We start from the raw sequence: 21,079 nt of genomic DNA on the forward strand, positions 1-21,079 counted from the left end.
AGTCAAGGAACTCTGTACTAAGATACTCTCCTCCTCGATCGGATCAAAGCATCTTAATCTTCCTTCCCAACTGATTCTCCACTTACTGTTTAAACTCTTTGAACTTTTCAAAGGTTTCTGACTTATGCTTGATGAAGTAGATATAATTATATCTACTATAATCATCACTAAAAGTCACATAAAAGCGGTTAGCATCCCTTGTGGCGGGTTTGAAAGGTCCACATACATTTGTGTGTATGAGATCCAATAGACCCTCACCCCTTGCACAAGTACCAGTGAAGGGTGACTTTGTCATTTTTCCAAGTAAACAAGACTCGCAACTATCATCCGACTTTAAGTCAAATGATTCCAAAACAACATCCTTCTGGAGTTGGCCTATGCGCTTCTTGTTGACATGTCCAAGACGACAATGCCACAAGGATGCCTTATCCAAACTAGTGGAAGAATCAATATGCAACACATTATTTCCTAAGTTATCTACAACATTCATAGCTTCATATACACCATTGCAAGGTAATGCTTTAAAATAAAACATATGATTATAAAAAACATTAATAGCACCACATTCATTATCAAATGAAAAACTATAACCTTGTTTGTACAAGCCATGAAAAGAAATAATATTTCTCGCCATTTCAGACAAGTAACAACATTTATTCAAATCTTATGTTAACCCACTACTTAGCAATAAAGAGTAAACTCCAATCTTGGTGACATGTGATGCTTTCCTATTCCCCATGATTAAGATTATCTTCCCGTGCTCCACTTCCTCACTTCTTCTTAGTCCCTGCAAATCAGAACAAATGTGAATTCCACACCCTGTATCAAGGACCCAAGAATTAGTATGTGGTGAGTTATTAGACAATATAGTGTAAATACCTGCAAAGGAGAGCTTAATCTTCCCATCCTTTATATCCTGCAAGTACTTGGGGCAGCTTCGCTTCCAGTGCCCCTTTTCCTGACAATAGAAGCATTGTGCTTCTTTTGGGTTGGAAGTGGGAGTAGCAGAACCACCTTTGTTTCCATTTGAAGAGGAGCCTTTAAGACACTTTCCATTGGTACCCTTCCAAAGGGTCTTCCTCTTTTTCCCTTATCGATGCCCGATAGCCAGAACAGGGGCAGTGGTAGGAGTAGAAACAACATTTTTCTCTTTGAGGTTGCTTTCAGCAGTCCTCAAAAGTCCCTGAAGCTTGCTCAATGTGACCTCCTCCTCATTCATGTAATAGGTCATGCGGAACTGATCATAACAGGGAGGTAAGGATTGCAGTATGATGTCAATAGCCAGCTCCTCATCAAAGTTCACATTCAGTTTGAGAAGACGGTCCACAAATCTTTGCATTTTTTGTAGGTGGGCCGTGATGGACTCTCCATCCTTCATCTTAGTTGTTATCATGGAGGCGATTATTTCATACCTCTCTTGACGTACACTCTGATGGTACCTTTCCATCAGATCCTGGTGCATCTCAAAAGGGTAGAAGTCGTCATAGGACTTTTGGAGTTCAGGTGCCATAGTGGCAAGCATGATACAAGCCACCTTAGTGGCATCTTTCTCATGTTCCCTAAAATCAGCAACCTCCTATGGAGTAGCAGATGACTCATCAAGTTCCTTAAGCTCATTGTCAAGGACATATTCCTTGTCCTCATAGCGTGTGACCATTCTGATGTTCCTAATCCAGTCATTGAAATTAGTTCCATCAAAAATGACCCTCCCACAAAGATTCATGAGAGAGAAGGAGCCGGTAGGGTTTGAGCCTGAAGCATTGTTGGAAGACATCTGAAAAGGAAGAAAGACAAGTTTAAATTAGATAAAGAATCCTTAATAAGACACCCAAATGTAATATTAAGGCTAGGACCCAACACAATATTTTATAACTTAGAAGAGGGATGCCGTAATCCAAGCTATAAAATATTTGAAGGTAGGTGAATGACGATTCACCAATTTCCACCCTGAAAAACGAAATAAATTATTAAGTTTTAATGAATTCAAATTCCTAGATTCTTTTGAGATTCATTGAACTTTTCAATGGCATGTTTAAATCTCGATTGTGCCCTCTCAAGTTTGTGATTGGGATGCCGAGGATCACAAACAAGGTGTGAATAACCATGCAAATTAACTTGGTACCCTTAACTTTATCACCTAATCGATGTGCCAGTTAACCACACGTGCTCCACCGATCTATGATAAACATTAAGTTACCCTTTGCCACACTTACTAGTCCATATTAGTGTGTCGGTTAACCACACATGCTCCACTAACGACTTGGTAAGGTACAAAGTGTAATTTCATGGGTTAGCACCAAATTCACATTTTTCCTAAGTTACTAAGATTGGGAATTTATAAACGGTTTACTTAATTTATATTTATCATTATACTTTTAATGAGAATTATAGTCCTTGTCCTACCCGTTCGGCTAACGACTCTTCACCAGTCAAGGAAGCGGTGGGTGAGAGTGGACACCCATTAAGCTGCCATTTTATAGGCAACAACCTTATACCCCTCTTATAGACCGGCTTCATGAATGAGGCCTACTAACGGTAAAACTGACTTGATCTTATATATATATATATATATATATATATATATATATATATATATATATATATATATATATATATTATTAACTTATAATATTATAAAGTATAAGGGTTGAATTTTAACTTTTAAAACTCTAGGGGTTGGAATTAAATTGTGTGTGAGACTTTACAAATTCCAAAACTTGAGGGCAAGTTTTGAAACTATTCAAAAGCTTTTCATTTCTATAACTTATGAGTTTTAATGGTTTTAAAGAAAAGACTTTTTGAATTCCATAACTTGAGGACAAGTTATGGAGTCCATTAATTGGCATTTAGATCAAGAATTACACTAACAAACAATTTGCAAATAATTCCTATGATCTACTAAAACTCATAAGCATGAACATTCATATCAACAAATTTCAAGAATCATATAAACATATATAAAACTTGAATCTTTGATAATAACCTTTGAAAATGGATTAGCATAATCATTACGACATCAAAAACGGATTTTATATGACCAAAACAGTTTAGGGTTATGATTCCAGTCCATTTCCAGCAGCGAAACTCGAAAATCTGCACACAGGGCCTCCTACTCGCCGAGTGCAAGAACCTACTCAACGAGTAGGATGAAGTTTCACTTGGACTCGTCGAGTCCCCCCATGGACTCGGCGAGTTCACTGAACAGTGAGCAGAATTTCGACATTTTTCAGCAATTTGCATCAAGTATAATGAAAATAAGCCTAGGCTTTGATACCACTGATGGGTTTTGAGCATTCTAACACTCCTATGGTGTACATGCAACCCTAGAAACCTTGGATCTATGTTTTCTCTAATATACATGCAAATTTGATTTTTCCAAGGTTCTCAACCTAACTAGCATGTTATGGGGTACTTGTAATATGAAACTTTAGTAGAATAACATACCTTTTCTTGGGGTTGATTGCTTGGAGCTTCAAGAGCCTAACACCAATATTGTGGATGCCTCAAGTGGAATCACAAATCAGCAAAACCAACTTTGAAAGCTTGAGAGAATATAATGCACTTGTAGAAATCGGCCCACCTTTGTTCTCACACACACTCATGCAATTTCAAGTGCCAAAGACTTTTTTATATAGTATGGTGGATTAGGGTTACATCCATGTAAACCCTAATACCCATGACCTTTCATTTCCATAGGATCCATGGGTTAAAAGCTCCATGGACTTCCATGCAAGCTTAGCCCATTCTATATATATAAGAGTCCATATTTAATTAGTCTATTTTGATCACAAAATTAATTCTTGATCAATACTAATTAAATAATATGATTTCATATTAATATATTATAGACAAAATTACAAAAATGGTCCCTGTGGTATGCATTTTTTTGGGGTTTCAGTCCAAACCTCGACTTTTTTGGATTCATGGTCCTTTTGGCCTAGTTTGTACGTAGAAATGGTCATTCGACTTAACTTCCGTTAAGTTATTGCTGTTAACCCCCTCATGTGCATCTCACATGAGGGTATATTTGTCTTTTCACATATAAAGGACCATTTTGCACCTAAAAAATATATCCTTTTTTTTTAAAATAAAAATTAATACCTATTTATTTATTTTAATAATTAAAAAAAAGGTCTCTCTCTCTCTCTCTCTCTCTCGTCTTCCTCACTCTATCTTCCCTTTTCTTCTTCCCAAACACAATTGTTGAAGAAGCATCACCTAAAATCCCCTGTCGAGCATCATCGCCTGTCGAGCATCAAACAAACAAACACACCCTTGGATGGCTGTTTCCGGTGAGATCAAGAAGAGCTACAACCCTTTCGATGAATGCAATTGATGTTCAACACCTCTACAACCCTCCTACAGTCGAAAAAGCACAAACCCAAACACCCCACCTCAATCGTTGTTGCTGCAGCTGCTCTGATTCCCTTCCAAATCGTTGCTATCGATGACGAGAAAGAAACCACGATGAGACTCGTCGGGGAGGAGCCTCGCCACCTCCTTCAGTTATTTATTGCATCTTCCCCCTTTCGCACCTTTCCTTACCGAAGTTGCTGTCGAGGCAATGGGTCGACATCCACGGAGACTAACGACACAATTACCCCACCCATCTTCTCTCAACACACACCCGATTACCCCACCCATCTTCTTTCTTCTTTTTTCTCACCTGCACACACGATCACAAAAAAACCCCTTTTTTTGAGTTCCAGTTTCAGTTGTCAAAGTTCAACTCATGTTAATTGGGCCTTCTGTAAGCTTTAAAGAAGACAAGCTTTCCAGGCGAATAGGTGGTGACAAAGACGAAGATTTTCAAAACAAAATCAGAGCTGATAACCCTCCCCTTTCTTCTCTGTTTATCTAGGTTCCAAATTGAAGCTTGATTTGTCTCTATTTGCAAATCGAACCATGGACCCACTCGAACCCAAATTTTTAATATTTGCTTCCTGGTTGATTTTTAATTTCAGAACTTGATTTTTGGGTTTTTAACTTGATTTTCTGGTTGAAGTTGAATGTTCGATTCTCTAGTTGAAGTTGATTTTAGATTTCATAAGTTCAAATACAAACCATCATCGCATGTTTGGTTTTCTGTATTTTGGGTGGAGAGAGAGAGAGAGAGAGAGAGAGAGAGAGAGAAACATTTTTTATTTTTTAATTATTAAAATAAATAAATAGGTATTATTTGTTTTTAAAAGGATATATTTTTTAGGTGCAAAAATGGTCCTTTATATGTGAAAAGACAAATATACCCTCATGTGAGATGCACATGAGGGGTTTAACAGTAATAACTTAACGAAAGTTAAGTCGAGGGACCATTTCTACGTACAAACTAGGCCAAAAGGACCATGAATACAAAAAAGTCCAGGTTTGGACTGAAACCCCAAAAAAATGCATACCACGGGGACCATTTTTGCAATTTTGTCTATATTATAACCTATAATATATTAATAAATCATAAATATACTATTTTCAAAAGATTATCCATACAAATTTTTTCGGTGAAGTGCAACCCAAATGGACCATGCTGGGTCGGGTCAAGTACATACCAAATATAGTTATGGACTTAGACACCTTATCCAACAATCCTTACCGGAGGGAACCGAAGACTTCGTAGTATATTGCGACGCTTCGAATCAAGGGTTAGGATGTGTTCTTATGCAGCGTGGAAAAGTGATAGCTTACGCGTCTAGGCAATTGAAGACACATGAAGTAAATTACACCACTCATGATCTCGAGCTAGGAGCCGTGGTCTTCGCCCTAAAGATTTGGAGGCACTACCTCTATGGTACAAAGTGCACCATCTTCACGGACCACAAAAGCCTCCAGCACATTCTAAATCAAAAGGAGTTGAACATGAGGCAGCAAAGGTAGGTTGAGCTGCTAAATGATTATGAATGTGAGATCAGGTACCACCCAGGCAAGGCTAACATGGTAGCCGATGCCCTGACTAGGAATGAATACTCGGGTCGCTGGGTGAAAACATTATCGATAGCCATCCAGTATCACCTAACTTCACAAATCAAGGAAGCTCAATTAGAGGCATTGAAGTCGGAGAATGCCGCAAATGAAACAGTGCGTGGAATGGATAAGAACCTGGAAGTCAAAGGAGACAGAACTTATTACTTCATGGAACGTATCTGGATCCCAAAATTTGGAGGATTCAGGGACGTAGTCATGAACGAAGCGCACAAAACACGATACTCCGTCCATCCAGGTTCCGATAAGATGTACTTGGACATTAAACAACATTATTGGTGGCCAAACATGAAAGCAGAAATTGCCACTTACGTGGGCAAGTGTCTCACTTGTGCCAAGGTTAAAGTGGAATATCAGAAGCCCTCGGGATTGTTACAACAGCCAGTAATACCCGAGTGGAAATGGGAAAGGATTACCACATATTTCATAACCAAATTGCCTAAGACAACGGACGGATTGGATGCTAAATGTGTGATTGTCGATAGGCTAACTAAATCTGCTCATTTCCTACCAATAAGGGAGACGTACAAAATAGAGAGGCTAACACGAATCTATATAAAAGAAATTATGAGACTCCATGGGGTGCCGATATCTATTATCTTGGACCGAGATAGTAGATTTAGTTCACGATTTTGGCATTCGCTCCAGAAGGCAATGGGAACACAACTAGATATGAGCACTGCCTACCACCCTCAAACTGATGGCCAAAGCGAGCGAACCATTCAAACACTTGAAGATATGCTCCGAGCCTGTGTTATAGATTTTGGAAATAATGGGATACCCACTTGCCCTTAATTGAGTTCTCGTACAATAACAACTATCACACGAGCATTAAGGTTGCTCCTTTTGAGGCTTTGTATGGTCGCAAATGCAGATCGCCTCTTTGTTGGGCTGAGGTGGGAGACACCCAGTTGGCAAGAGGGCAAACACCGAACAACACTCTTACAGGACCCGAGATCATTCGGGAAACGATGGAGAAAATAGTTCAAATCAAGGCACGACTTCAAGCATCGCGAGACCGACAAAAGAGCTATGCTGATAAACGACGAAAGCCTCTGGAGTTTCAAGTCGGAGATCAGGTGCTCTTGAAGGTCTCTCCATGGAAAGGGATGATCTGTTTTGGTCGGCGAGGAAAACTAAACTCGTTCGAGATTCTTTCCCGGATTGGTCTGGTGGCTTATAAGTTGCAGCTATCTGCGATGCTCAACAACGTACACCCCGTGTTCCACATGTCGAATCTGAAAAAGTGCTTATCAGATGAAACCCTCTTCGTTTCTCTGGATGAGATCAAAGTAAACTAGAATCTCCTGTTCGTCGAAGAGCCGGTTGAGATAATGGACAGGGAAGTGAAGCGTACAAAACAAAGCCGCATTCCGATTGTGAAGGTTCGATGGAACGCAAAGCGCGGACCGGAATTCACATGGGAACACAAAGACCAAATGAAACAAAAGTACCCTCACCTTTTCTCTAGTTCCTAAGAACAACCTTCAAAAGAATTTCAGGACGAAATTCCCTCTAACGGGGGGATGATGTCACAACTAGCATAGTTGGGCTAGGAAATTCAGTCTATGTATGATCAACTCTTAGTGTATCTGGTAACTCCAAGATTGATGTTATACATGCTATTCAATTCAAAAACAACTGTTCGAATCAAAACTCACTCGTGAAGCCCAAAACCTAATTCCATACACTACATTTACTCAACTTGGGTTTGTAACCCTAATTTCCCTGTTCAAACGTATTATTGGGCCAGAAATCATTTATTGGGCCTAATGGGCCAATAAACTCTCAATTGGATTATTTTGGGCCAAGGAACCTCATTTGGGACCCAATTGGACCCACATTCATTAAACTATAGCATTATAGGCCTTAATGGGCCTAGAATGTCTCACTTCGTTTTCATGGGCCTTATTGGGCCAAAAACCACACAAATAATTGTAATGGACCGAAAACCCATTATTTTACCCTTTTTGGGCCGTGAACTCATAAGAGGGCCCAATGGGCCGAAAAAATTATTTTGGGCTACACAAATTCGATTGATTATCCATATTGACCCAACACTTATTCTTTTCTCTTTTTCCCCCTTCTCATTCTCGGTTATGTGTATATATATATATATATATATATATATATATATATATATATATATATATATATATATATATATTGTAAAAAAATAAAAGATAATATGGGATTAATTAGAGCATGACACCTCACTAATACCTTCTATACAACCATGCAATACACATCATGTATCTAGACCATCTCATACTTCCATGAAACATCATTTCCCATTCCCCCCTTCCCCCTTCTTAATTCTCGGCCGAAGCCACCTCTCACCACCTCTCCTCACTCAAACTTCTTCAAACATTCTCCATCTTTAACTTAAGAAATTCCTCTTTTCAGCCTTCCAAATTTTCTTGGATTTGTTTATGTGCATCTAGAACTCTTCATCAAAGCACAATCATTCTTGGTAAGTTCTTGTTTAACTCTATGGTTTAACTTCAAGTTTACACTAAAAATCTTCCCTTAAACCACTATTATTTCGTGTTTATGCTACTAGAACTACCCACATCTTCAAGACCTCTTCAAGGAGCTTGCTAGGCCGAAAACATCTTCTTCACTTCTTCAAAAACCGATCTATCACCCCAAAGTGAGTTCATACCCCTTGTTTTCGGATTTATATTGTTTTTGGGGGGAGGATACAATTTGCTTTGTGTTAGATCTATGTGTTTATGTATGTATATGTGTGTTTTTCCATGTTATATGTTGTGATTATGTGCTAAAACCTCATGAAACTCGAAGTTGCTAACAAAACTTGGTGATATTTGCAAACTAAATCATTACATGCAACTTACTATGAAAATGGAAAGTTTAAAACATGTTATGATACACTAGAAAACAATCCAAAACCGTTAAAGGGGCCATTTTGACAAATAAACAAAAAGGTGAAGCCTTTAGGACATTCACGGTTTTTCAAGGACCAAAAGAGTCATTTTTATATAAAAATAAGTCCTAAAGATATTTATGGTTTTAAAAGGGCCAAAAGTGTTAATTTTCACAAAATGGACTTAAATTTGGGCCTTCACGGTTTCATGGGCTTAATTTGTAAATTTTTGACTTTTGTGGATTAAATTGTCATTTTAAATAAATTTGAGCCAAAAATGTAAATTTTCGGTTAAAAAGGGCTGAAAATGACAATTTTATTAAACTTGGGCCGAAAAGGTAAATTTCTATACATTTGGGCCGCAAATGTCAATCTTCATCAAAGATTGGGCCGAAAATGTTATTTTCAACAAAAGTGGGCTAAAAATGTTATTTTATTTAAAATAAGCCCTTAAATGTAAACTTTTGGTCTTAAGGGACCTAAAGTGTCATTTTTTCCAAAAATGTGCCTTAATTGTAAATTTTCGGCTTAATGGGCCAAAAATGTTATCATCACAAAAAGTGGGCCTTTTATGTCATTTTGGTAATCAATTGAGCTAAAACAAACAATGTAATAACAAACTGACTAAATATGTCATTTTCACTTTTATTGGGCCCGGAATATACATTACATGTTTATTGGGCCTTAGTGGTCCATTTACATGCTTATTGGGCCTGGAATATACATTACATGTTTATTGGGCCTTAGTGGTCCATTTATATGCTTATTGGGCCTGGAATATGTTGGGTTTTAATATACTACAACATCCTATGGTGCACATACAACCCTAAAAGCTTTGGATCTATGTTTTCTCTAATTATACATGCATGTGGTTTCCAAAGCTTTAAGCCTATAACTAGCACACAAATAACATATGTATAATAAGACAAGTTTTAGACATACCTCTTGATGTTGTTGATGTTGCTAGGAAGACTTTGGCCTTTAAGAACTTAGTGCCCCAAGTGTTGCACCTCAAATGGAATCACAACTCACCTAGGACAAAGGTGACTCTTGAGAGAGAATTTGCATGCACCAAAAACACCTCCATGAACTCCAAGAACTAGAAGTGGCAGTTTTAAGTTATGGAGTTTATATTTATATGTAGGATTCCAAGAGTCATGGGTATAACCCAAATCCATACCCATGTGTTTTATGATCCATGGTTCATGTGACCCAACTCTTTATGTATCCATACATAAACTTAGTCCAATATGGATCATAAGCCCAACACATATAAATATAACCAATTACCATAATTAGTCCCCATAGATTTAATTAGTCTCTTTTGATCACTAAATTAATTCCAAACTAATTCTTGATCAATACTAATTAAACCATATGATTTCATATTAATATATTAGAACTTATAATATAATAATAAATCATATATAACATCTTCTCAAAAGTCCATCCTAACAAATTGTCCTGATGTTATGCAACCCAAATGGACCATGCTACTCTCGGGTCAAGTACATACCAATAATAGTTATGGGCTTAGACATCTAATCCAACAGTCTCCCACTTGGATAAGTCTAAAACTATTATTGCAAATATGACTCCAAAACCCCGACTAGCAATCGTAGCTCTTAAAAGCCACTGTCAAACTCTGACCTAGTCGATGACGTGTCCATTATATAAGGGATCATATATTCCTCCATTCTAGATATCATATGGACTGAGACATTGATTATAATCATCTTCTCAGTCTATCTGTTGTTTCCCGATTTCTGATTTATGACGACCGACTAATTGAACAAATCAAATCAGTCCAGGCCCGACCGACCACTTATGGTTGTCATCACTAAATAATTGAGGGGTCCATAGATATCGCTTTTATCCACATGGGGTAAAAGGAATGGATAAACTTCGACCCAAATTCTCGCTTGTACTCACTCATCAAATTACACACAACTATTTGTTTTATAACATCCAAGTTACTGGTGAGTTTACATATGTCAATGTGCAAATGACTCGCAACTACAACTCACACGTCTCCGTTTAAAGAATATAAGATATTATTGTCTCATGATCACTCGTGATAAAATCCATGAAGTGATTCAAATGAGTGTGGGTTTAATCCAATACTCGAATCTGATTCCAGGAGCACTCATGAATATTGCAGCTATGTCTAAAACACCTAGACATACTACAGACCCATTCATGACAGTCTTGCCTCAATACCTACTTCCAAAGTATGATCGACTGTGGACGGTTTGAATAACCAAGTTATTCGGGAAGTCAAAACATGCAAACTGAAACACAAGAATAATACTAATCCTATATGGACCGAAAACTTTTGAGCCATATTGATTACTCATTATTCATTGTATAATGTTTCAAATAATCAACTTAATACTTGAAGTAAAACAATAGTTATCCCATGCTATAAGCATGCACTATGTTTACTTATGGTCCTTTCTTTGTGGAATAGATCAATTGAAAACATTTCAATGATGCTCATTTCACAATTCCAAATCCTTATGACAAATGTAAGAATACAAGATTCTTTGCCAATCTGTTAGATTCTAAACTTATATGCAATGATCCTCTTGTAATGACTATGCACAAAAGTCACAAAGACTTGGCAACAAACACTACAAAGTATTCCAATGGAGAGCAATTCCATGGAAACGAAGTCTCACATTCAAAGTACATTCCTTTGAACATCCTTCTTGCATTGAGTTTTCTAATCTTACACAGATTTAATGAATAACTTCCACCTACGGAAACATTTCCTTATTCCCATTTTGACTATCACTTCTGAATAAGAGTTGCCTCTTTTCAGAATATGTCAATATGGTTCTTCCAAAATTAACACTATACTTCCAGCTGTCCATGAGCAACCAGTCTTTGGTAAACCTCAGATTGTCCTCGACAATTGCTTAATCATTTTAGTCATATCCAGTTCTATTCCTTTTTCCCTCTTAATGCCCTAGGCATTTGGAAAAATTAGAACGGATGAATATCACAGCACATGTAATCGATCCTATATCTGAAGCATATGGGACGCGATTCATGATGTCTCACATAAAGACATGATACTAGACCAGTCTTTTGCTATAATATTTCTATTTGCCATGTTCTCATAATTCGAATTATGAAAAGGGATGTCGTAATCATAATCGAATTTTAGAACGCAAATAATATTTCAATATATCGAACTTCCTTATGTTGAACCATTCCAACATAACATTCATATATATATATATATATATATATATATATATATATATATATATATATATATATATATATACTTGACTAAATTCGATTAAAATCTCAATTTAAGCTTTCTCAATTTCAGCTTTTAGAATTGGAATGAAGTATAATTTCCTATCCCTTAGTTATAGCAAAACAACTTTTCAAACCCTACAACTTTGCAAATTGAAACTTTTGTTTTCTATAATTAACATTGCTAACTTGCAACACTTAACATAATAATCATGCTCCCACTAACATGATAATTATCTTCTTATCAGCATAACACTTATGCTCCCACTAGCTTTGACATGTATCCAGAAATCAACTGGACTTCTAGAAATCAATATTTTATTGACTTTCATTACCAAAGTTCAGGTTTTTGATACGAGATGCTTCGATAAGACTTTATCTAAGCTTCCCAAAATCATACACCTTTCCTTAGATAGCTCACTGTGTGTCTAAACAATTTTAGAACTATGAAAAGGGATGTCGTAATCATAGTCTCGAATGTTTAGACCTTTTCCATTGCTCACAATTCGAATTATGAAAAGGGATGCCGTAATCATAATTGAATTTGAGACTGCAAATATCACAATTTCTGTCTCCTTAAAATCTACTTAGTGAAAGCATTTTGTCACCATCATTTTCATGAATCGAAGAGAAACCTTATGACACTTAGAATTTATGGTGTATGTGTTCCTATCCATATGAATTTGTCAAAAACATAACCACAAGAGGAGGTTAGTGACAAATCCAAACTCATATGGACTGAATTCGTTCAATCTTAACATCTTGCCACCTGGAAGCACAAGGGCCTACCATTGCTTCCAAGTAGTTATGCAAACAACTGAGAACTCATAGAACTCACATGCATAGTCAACTTTAACAGGAATAGGCACAGAAACAAGAATATGTCAACACGATAGGTTACAAACCTCAAGTCATGTGCTAGTGATAAACAACAGGTTTTATTCTTGATTAGTTCTTGAGACTTTTCAAGATCATTAACACTCCCACTAACCTATTGACATATAAGATTCTTTTGTCAATAACCATTCCTTGACAAAGAAAATATTCAAGAGTTAGTGTGGATTCTTATCAAGACAAAAAACTTCACACAATTGGCCTTTGTTAGTCTTTGTTTTATCCAAAACATCACAACTCACTCTCCCACCTTATCAGATTGGAGAAACTTTTATCTTTCTTCCAAATTTGATTCTTCTCATTCGTCCTGCCATACATTGAAACTTTTCCAATGCTTCAGAATTATACTTAAACTTGTAAGCACAACCATATTTACTAAACTTTAGTAAATCATGACGAATAGCCTTATCGTTCTTTGTGGTGGACCTAATCAGCGCACAACCAAGTGTACCCGATCTCCTAGTCCTTCACTTGAATCACATATACATGTGAATGAGGAATTAGTCTTAATTTCCCAAAGATGAAATTTTTCATTCATCATACAATACAAGTTGCATGATCCCAAGTTTCTATCCAACTGAAACTTGGTTGATGAGAATATTTCCTTATTTGGTAAATTATGACACTACCACAAATGAAAGAATCAAATCTATTTTCCAATATTGCTATCAATGGAAACATGTATACAACAATTTTCACAAATGCCATTGTAAGGATACTTAAAATAAATAAAATCAAAAAATTTTCATTTATTTAAAAAAAAAATTGCGGAAAAACTTATCCTTACAATGCAAACACATATGAAAACTATGTTGTTATCTATTCCTAAGCAATCTATCATAACTCTTAAGCAACAACTCAAAATTCTGATATTCGAATCATGTGATCGAAATCCATCTTCGCGATCAGATTCAACATACTCTTCTTCTAAGCTTCCTCTCCTTTTTTGATTCTACAAAACATCAAAATGCGACTAGTCACATCATGTAATAAGAATCTCCAAATAGGAACTTAATAGAGTTAGATAGTGGACTTTACCTGAACCACAGTCAAATTTTTGACTTTTACCATCCTAGTGAACTTTCAGGTAAATAAGGTAGCTTCGCAACTCTTTGGTAATGGTACATGGGACTATCTCAGAATTAGCCTTTCTCTTTACCATTTGGTCAACCGGGTTGACTATGGCCGATCCCTTTCCATTGGGAAGAGAATACTTTTCTGGACTTCCAATGTTTCCATTGTCAATGTCCATGTAAGTTTGGGAAGTAGATCTTCCAATCAAAATTGCTTTACCAGTGCTCTAAATCATTGCTGATTCAGCAGCAACAAGCAAATAGGTAAGATCGATAAGGGTCATGTCGTGATATGTCGCATAGTAGTCCTTTAAAGAACCCGCTATATGACTTAGGAAGTGATTGAAGAACCCAGTCAACATCCAACTTCCTTGAGACTTCGACACCCAACTCTCCCAACTTGTCAATATGTGATACCATCTCCAAGATGTGAGCACATATAGACACTGCTTGCCAATAGGGATTGAGTGACCTTGAACTTTTCAAGAACTTATGGGTTAGGGAGAATAATTGGTGGAGGTAGAGGAGGTGAAGTATGATTTCCAGTCTCATTAATGCACAACAAAGGGATTAATCTTTCACCTTGATCTCCATTTGGGATATCATCTTCATTAGGATAGCTTTATCCAAAAGAATAAGGAAGACCATAGTTGTCATAACTAGACATCTATGAGGGAGAAATTCAAGTTTAGTTGATTTAAGCCCTTAATATAACACCCAATATGAAATATTAAGGCTAGGACCCAACACAATATTTTATAACTTGGAAGAGGGATGTCGTAATCCTGACTACAAAATATTTGTAGGTAGATAAATGACAATTTACCAATTTTCACCCACTACTAGAAAACAGCCCTTTAATGACGCGCAAACAATGACACTCGCTGATAGAGGACGCGCATTTGTGCGTGCCCTAAAAATAATGTCATCTCTCTTAAAATTTAAAGGATTTAGGACACGCATTTTTACGTGCCCTGAAATTAGTGTCTAAACAAAAAAAACATGGAGGGCACCTATAATAAAATGTGTGTCGTCTAAGGTTGTCGCTTTATAAATTTTAATGGCACTCATGCGTTCCATCCCGAGGGAAAAATGAAATCCCAAAAACTTAAAAACACCGCCTTCCTCTTTGTAATAGCTAGGGCTTTTTGTCAAGAACTGCCTCGGCCTCCTTCCTCTACTGCACGTTCTCTCTTCAATTTCCATTTCTCTCTTTCTCACTTCGAGAAAACCCTCTCTCTTCTTCTCAGCTCTCGACGTTGACAGCTTCTCCCACCTCCGATGTTTCTCTTCGCGCCGACGCCTCCCACCCTGACCTCCGTCCAGCCCCGCCTCGCCGTCCAGCGCTTTCTAGCGACACCCAGCCGGTGGATCCCCTCCTTTCCGACGCTTTCCAGCGACACACAGCCGATGGAGTCCCTCTTCTCTGATAGAGAGCGACACCTCCGGTGTCTAGTTTCATGAGGAGACTGCGACTATCACCAAGAGACTTCGGTGTTACCTTATCCAACACTTTCACCATATCTTTTGGAGATGTAAAACCTAAAAACGAGATGCTCCAGATTGATGATTCACTTAGATATGAAGCTGTTGGTGCCACAAAGATTCCAATAATTTCCAGAAATCCGATTCAGGCACAAGATCATGTTTTGGTAGAGAGAAAGATAAGAGAAAAGTTGAATCGATTCTTTATTTCCTTATCTTCCCTCATCCCTAAGCTTAAGAAGGTACTTGTTTCTTTTTTATGATAAAACTCTTAAGATGAGTATGTATTTGTCTTAAGAACTTGTTACCACAATCAAAAGACATAAATCATTAACAAAATATTGGAAGTAACTGTTGTTTCAACTTTTGTAGATGGACAAGGCATCTGTGCTTGAAGATGCATCTATTTACATAAAAGAACTTCAAGATCGGGTGAAGGAACTGGAGGGATTATCAAGAACAAAGAGAAAGAATGTTCAAGAATCTGTTATTTCCATAAGGAAGTCTAGGCTTAGTACTAGTGATGATGAATACTACTCATCTGATGAAACGAACTTTGAATAAAATACTCATCTTTGCAAATTGTCACCTGAGATTGAAGTTCGGATGTCAGGGAGCAGTGTGCTTGTAAGAATTCAGTGCCAGAAAAACTTTTCTTCCTTGATGAAAGCATTAACCCAGATGCAAAACCTTGGATTGTCGATCATTAGTAGCAGTGCCATGCCTTTTGCGAAGACCACACTTCTAATCAATATTGTTGCTCAGGTACTTGAATTCTGAAACCCTAATGATCACGATTAATAATAACAATAGTGAAATTAGTCCCCACGTCTAATAATTGCCACATCGTTATGGAACTTGAATAAGGTTGATTCCCCTAATTTAGTGCGATTATCCTATTTTATACTATGTCTGGCTAGCTTTTTAAGATTTCATAACATTCACAATATGAATGTAATCATACAAAAATAGAAGTATATGTTGATATATTTAGGCACCTAAGTATTTGCATTTGGTTATTGTGGCTCGTGTATTTCTTATAAATTCTTGATAAAAATGAATTTTAAAGTATCTTTTTCACTTTAATGTTTTCTATTTATTTAGGCAATACCTCCAGTTACTCGGATGACATTAGGAAGAAACACATGGGTTGCTGTTTTATGCAGAAAGCTAAGAGATTGGTGGCACTGGGTACATTATATTTTCATCTTCACAATTAAAATTGTCATAACTTTCTTTTGTTCATAATCGAGTTTGCTTTTGAAACCTTATTGTAGGTTGCAGAGGGGGAATTATCTATTGTAGCATGACATGGGTAAGTTGTGCTACATTTATGATCAATTATATATGTCATTTATTTTCATTTTAGTTTAACTAATTACCATATCTTGTCCTTTCAGGGCTGAGATTGAAACATATAACACCCTTGATCCTGGTGTTCGTGTGCTCATATTGAAAGCCTTATGTGACATTCGAGTTGAGGTATTTGTTCTGCTGAATCTGAATACACCTGTTTTTTTTATCCATTTTTGCATCATGCATGGTTGATTAACTGTTATGAACCGTTACAGCAAGAAGATATAAGAAGTTATATAGATGACTCTATAAAACATGGTGTTCATCTTTCGGCATTTCGTAAAGAACGTACAGGTGGTGACTCTCATAGAGTTTCTTACTGGTACTTTGCCAATATTTGTCATTGATATGTTTTCATAATGATTTTAGTCAACCCAAAATCTATTTTGATTTGATTTTTTTTAGTGAAAAGGTACGAGAATGATCCTATCATTGGGCAGAGATTATACCATGAAATTAAGACAGTGGAAGTGAAGAAAGGGAAGGGGAAAAACATACAGTCTGTTCCATCTTATCATTGGGAAACAATTGCTACTAATTTGGATGAGTTTCAAGACGTTTCAGTAAGTTCTCCTAGTGATGATTTCTGCTCCTTTGTTGAAAAATATTGTAGGTAGTGTTTGTTACATGATAGAATCAAAGAAGGAAATGGAATGGTTCATTCCATTTGGAATGAAAAAGTTGTTTGTTCTTTCTGATGGAATGGAATGGGCTTTTCAAGAATGTGATTACTTTCATTTGTATTAATTTTCATACCTTAGTCAGGGGATTTTTTTTCCAATGAAAATCTGCAATATAACTGGTGTTTATCCATGTAATTTTTCTGACAAATCTTTTTTATAAAGTATCATATGATTATAAAGAAATTAAAGTCATATTTTCTAAAAGTAACTAGAAAATATGTATCTATTATAATCTTATTTGAGCTTTATTGCGTTTTCATTATGTTCAATTTTTTGTTTTTTTTTAAATGTTCATTTGCTAGATGTTAAAAATGTGCAAGTTGAGTTAAACCTGTGATTTTTATTTACATATAATATAGAAAATTCATTCCATTCCTACTTACCAACCAAATATTAGAATGGAATGTAATGACTAATTCCATTCCATCCAACCAAACCAATATTTAGTAAAGTGTCACGAAGCAATATTCAGATCATGTTTTTGAAACATTTATATTACTATTCATCTGATGGAATCACAGCTTTTATATTTTCTACAGTGTCTGAACTCTTGAGATTTTTAACTTTCCTTTGATAGGAAAAACTATCTTCTAGCAAAAATCGTACTGAGTCTTCACTTGGGAAGAAACTAGAAGATGACATCCTACCAGAGATCAAGAAGGTTGTAACGACGTAAATTTTCAACAAAGTTTTTTCATTTTCAAACACAATAAAACTCATTTCATAAATTCTCAAAATCACATATGTCTCAAATGTCAACAAGTATAACACAATCCCAGAATCATAAAAACAATCTCCTGCCAGTGTGTACAATCATACCGGTCCCTTATCACGATCCTCGGAACTACCTGAAACACATAACACATAACACGGTAAGCATAAAGCTTAGTGAGTTCCCCAAAATACCACACACAGCACATCAGCCACTCAAGGCTATAACTCAATAAGACCCTCCGGTCAATGTGTCTCAGTGGGACCCTCCGGTCCCACAGATCAGATAGACCCTCTGACCCCTCAACTCAGCAGCTCAATACAATACACAGTAAACATATCACATAACAAATAGCAGGATATCTCAATATACAGCTCATTCACATAAGACCCTCTGGTCACACACAAAATTACCACTCAAGGTAAGTATAGTGAGATGACTCACCTCGTAAGCTAGCAAAAGAAAACCTCGAACTCGGAATCTCGAACTCTACCCACCAGTCTAGCCTCCGCCTAGCACATAATAATTATCCCTAATTAATATTGGTCCTCAAGAAGCTAGACTAACCCTTCTATGCTCACAGGAGGGTGAAAAGACCATTTTACCCCTCCATAGGCTTAATAGTCCACACTTTTGACCAAACCCTAAAAGTCAACAAAAGTCAACGGCAGGGAGTACGCTGCGCGTACTCGATCTCTACGTTGTGCGTACTCGGCTGCCATGCAGGCATCGGGGATGCTCGACCCTACGCCGCACGTACGGGGATTACCCCCAACGTACGCCCCAATTTCACTCTTCTCACATTTTTGGTCTTAACCAGTTAAGACATAGGCTCATATCTTAGATCTGGACTCTCTAATGTCTCTTAATCCATAAAGTCAGTGACTTTAAGCCTTTGCATGGCTGATTGGGTCACTAACACTCAAAACATCCATCATCTTTCCTCATGAAGCTCATATCTCATGCATGGCTTACTCCTAACGTCCAATATTGGATTTTTATCACTCAAGTCCACAAAATACACTGAAAAGGGGTAGATCAAGGTCCGTGGAGCTCATTATCACATAAAGTCTCCATCTTTTGGGACAAAACCCTAAAATACTCCATGAAAATGCACAAAAGGAAATAGTGAGAAAGCTTGGAGCTTTATACCTCTATGTGAAGCTTTCCTCACTACAAAGCTCAGATCCAAAAGCATGGACTCTCACTCTTCTTCTCTAAAGCTCCTTCTCCTCTTCAAGATCACAGGAAAATGCTCACAAGCTCTCCAACGCACTCTCCAGCTAAGAAGACGAATATTTAGGGTTAGGAAGGTTTGGAGTCTAGGAATGATGGCCAGGAATGAGGCCATCACTTCCTTTATATAGGCCACACCTCAAATTAGGGTTTCCATTCTGGGCCTAGCTTTCTCACTTCCAACGCACTCCCCGCGTACCCATTAATCACTTTTTCTCTACCAAGGGCCAAATGAACAAATGCTCAATAGACTAAGGTTCACAAGGAATACCTGGACTTGGGGTGTTACAAAGGTCCATAAGGTAAGCAAAAAATCTTGCATCTTCCTTCATATTTTGAACCGCTTTCTGTTCTAAATTCATATTGTTGAGAGTTATAAACTATTTGAGAAAATGATGACCAATTTGGAGAAATGAGAAGAAACAATGAGGGTAAATGTATAAGAAGTTTGGATTTAACGGGAAAAGAATGTTTTCCTAGAATTTTTTATTAAGTCGTTCTTTGTACATTAAGTCAAATAAGAGAGAAGCAGTGGTGTAATTGTTTGTTGTTGGTGCACAGAGGAAATATAAGTTGCTTAAGAGACAACATAGACAAGCTCTTCTTCTGATATCATGATTAATGATGCAATTGGTCAAGGGCATTCCCTACGTGGCAGAAAACCCGTGTCCTACACTTTTGGTAAGATTAATCCCACTCATTTTCAATCTTATTATTCATCATTTATATTTTATTCCTGTCACTATAAAAATTGCAACTTTTGCAGATGATTATGACCGATCAATCAACGAGGCTATCAAGATAACCAAGTAATAACTTTTTTACTTTAACTATTTTAATTCATTGTATGGATTCTTATCTTTTGTTCTTTTTTCCAGAAGGAAGCAAGCATCCCCATAACATAGTGTGAGGGAACATAGCGTGAGAAGAGAAGGTTTAAGAAATGGGGTTTCCACAAATGGTGCTCCATCACAAACTTCTCATCAACCCTTACCAAATCCATCATCACCCGATTCACATTCACTCCAACTTCATTATGATGAAACCGATGAAGATCATGCATATTTCCTTATTCACCTTTAACCTTTTTTTTTCTTTGTTGTAAAAGAACTAACTTTAAAAAGGAAAGAAATTAATTTTTGAAGTTTTTAATTGATTAGGTGTCTTGATTGTACTGCTGGGGTAGTGGAGCAAACAATTAGGAGGAATTGATGGCAAATCAAGCATTTAAAGGGATCTAACCGGTTGTACATGTCTTGTTTTTTTATAATAAATATTATGCAATATTAGCAATGTATCACATTTACTTCCTATTGGAATGATTATTTGTATTTGACATATTAGTGGAATGAGTTATCTTTCTTATTTATTGTATTTTATTTGGTATTATGATAATTTCAATATGTTGTTTAATTTGAAAATTAGTAATTCTATCAAGTATATATCTATTTTTAAAACATTTAAAATTATGACACGCAATGACGTGTCGTCTTCCTTTATGACAGGGGCT

General features: G+C 36.7%; 2 pseudogenes; both read left to right on the forward strand.

Moving 5' to 3' along the window:
- Positions 1–15,557: 15,557 nt before the first annotated feature.
- On the forward strand, positions 15,558–16,362 carry LOC145106129 (transcription factor bHLH18-like; annotated as a pseudogene).
- A 168-nt stretch (positions 16,363–16,530) lies between these two features.
- On the forward strand, positions 16,531–20,652 carry LOC145106131 (DDT domain-containing protein DDR4-like; annotated as a pseudogene).
- Positions 20,653–21,079: the final 427 nt, after the last annotated feature.

Source organism: Lactuca virosa, chromosome 4, assembly GCF_052849685.1.
Source record: "Lactuca virosa cultivar CGN04683 chromosome 4, Lactuca_virosa_CGN04683_v6, whole genome shotgun sequence".
Lineage (NCBI taxonomy): Eukaryota > Viridiplantae > Streptophyta > Magnoliopsida > Asterales > Asteraceae > Lactuca > Lactuca virosa.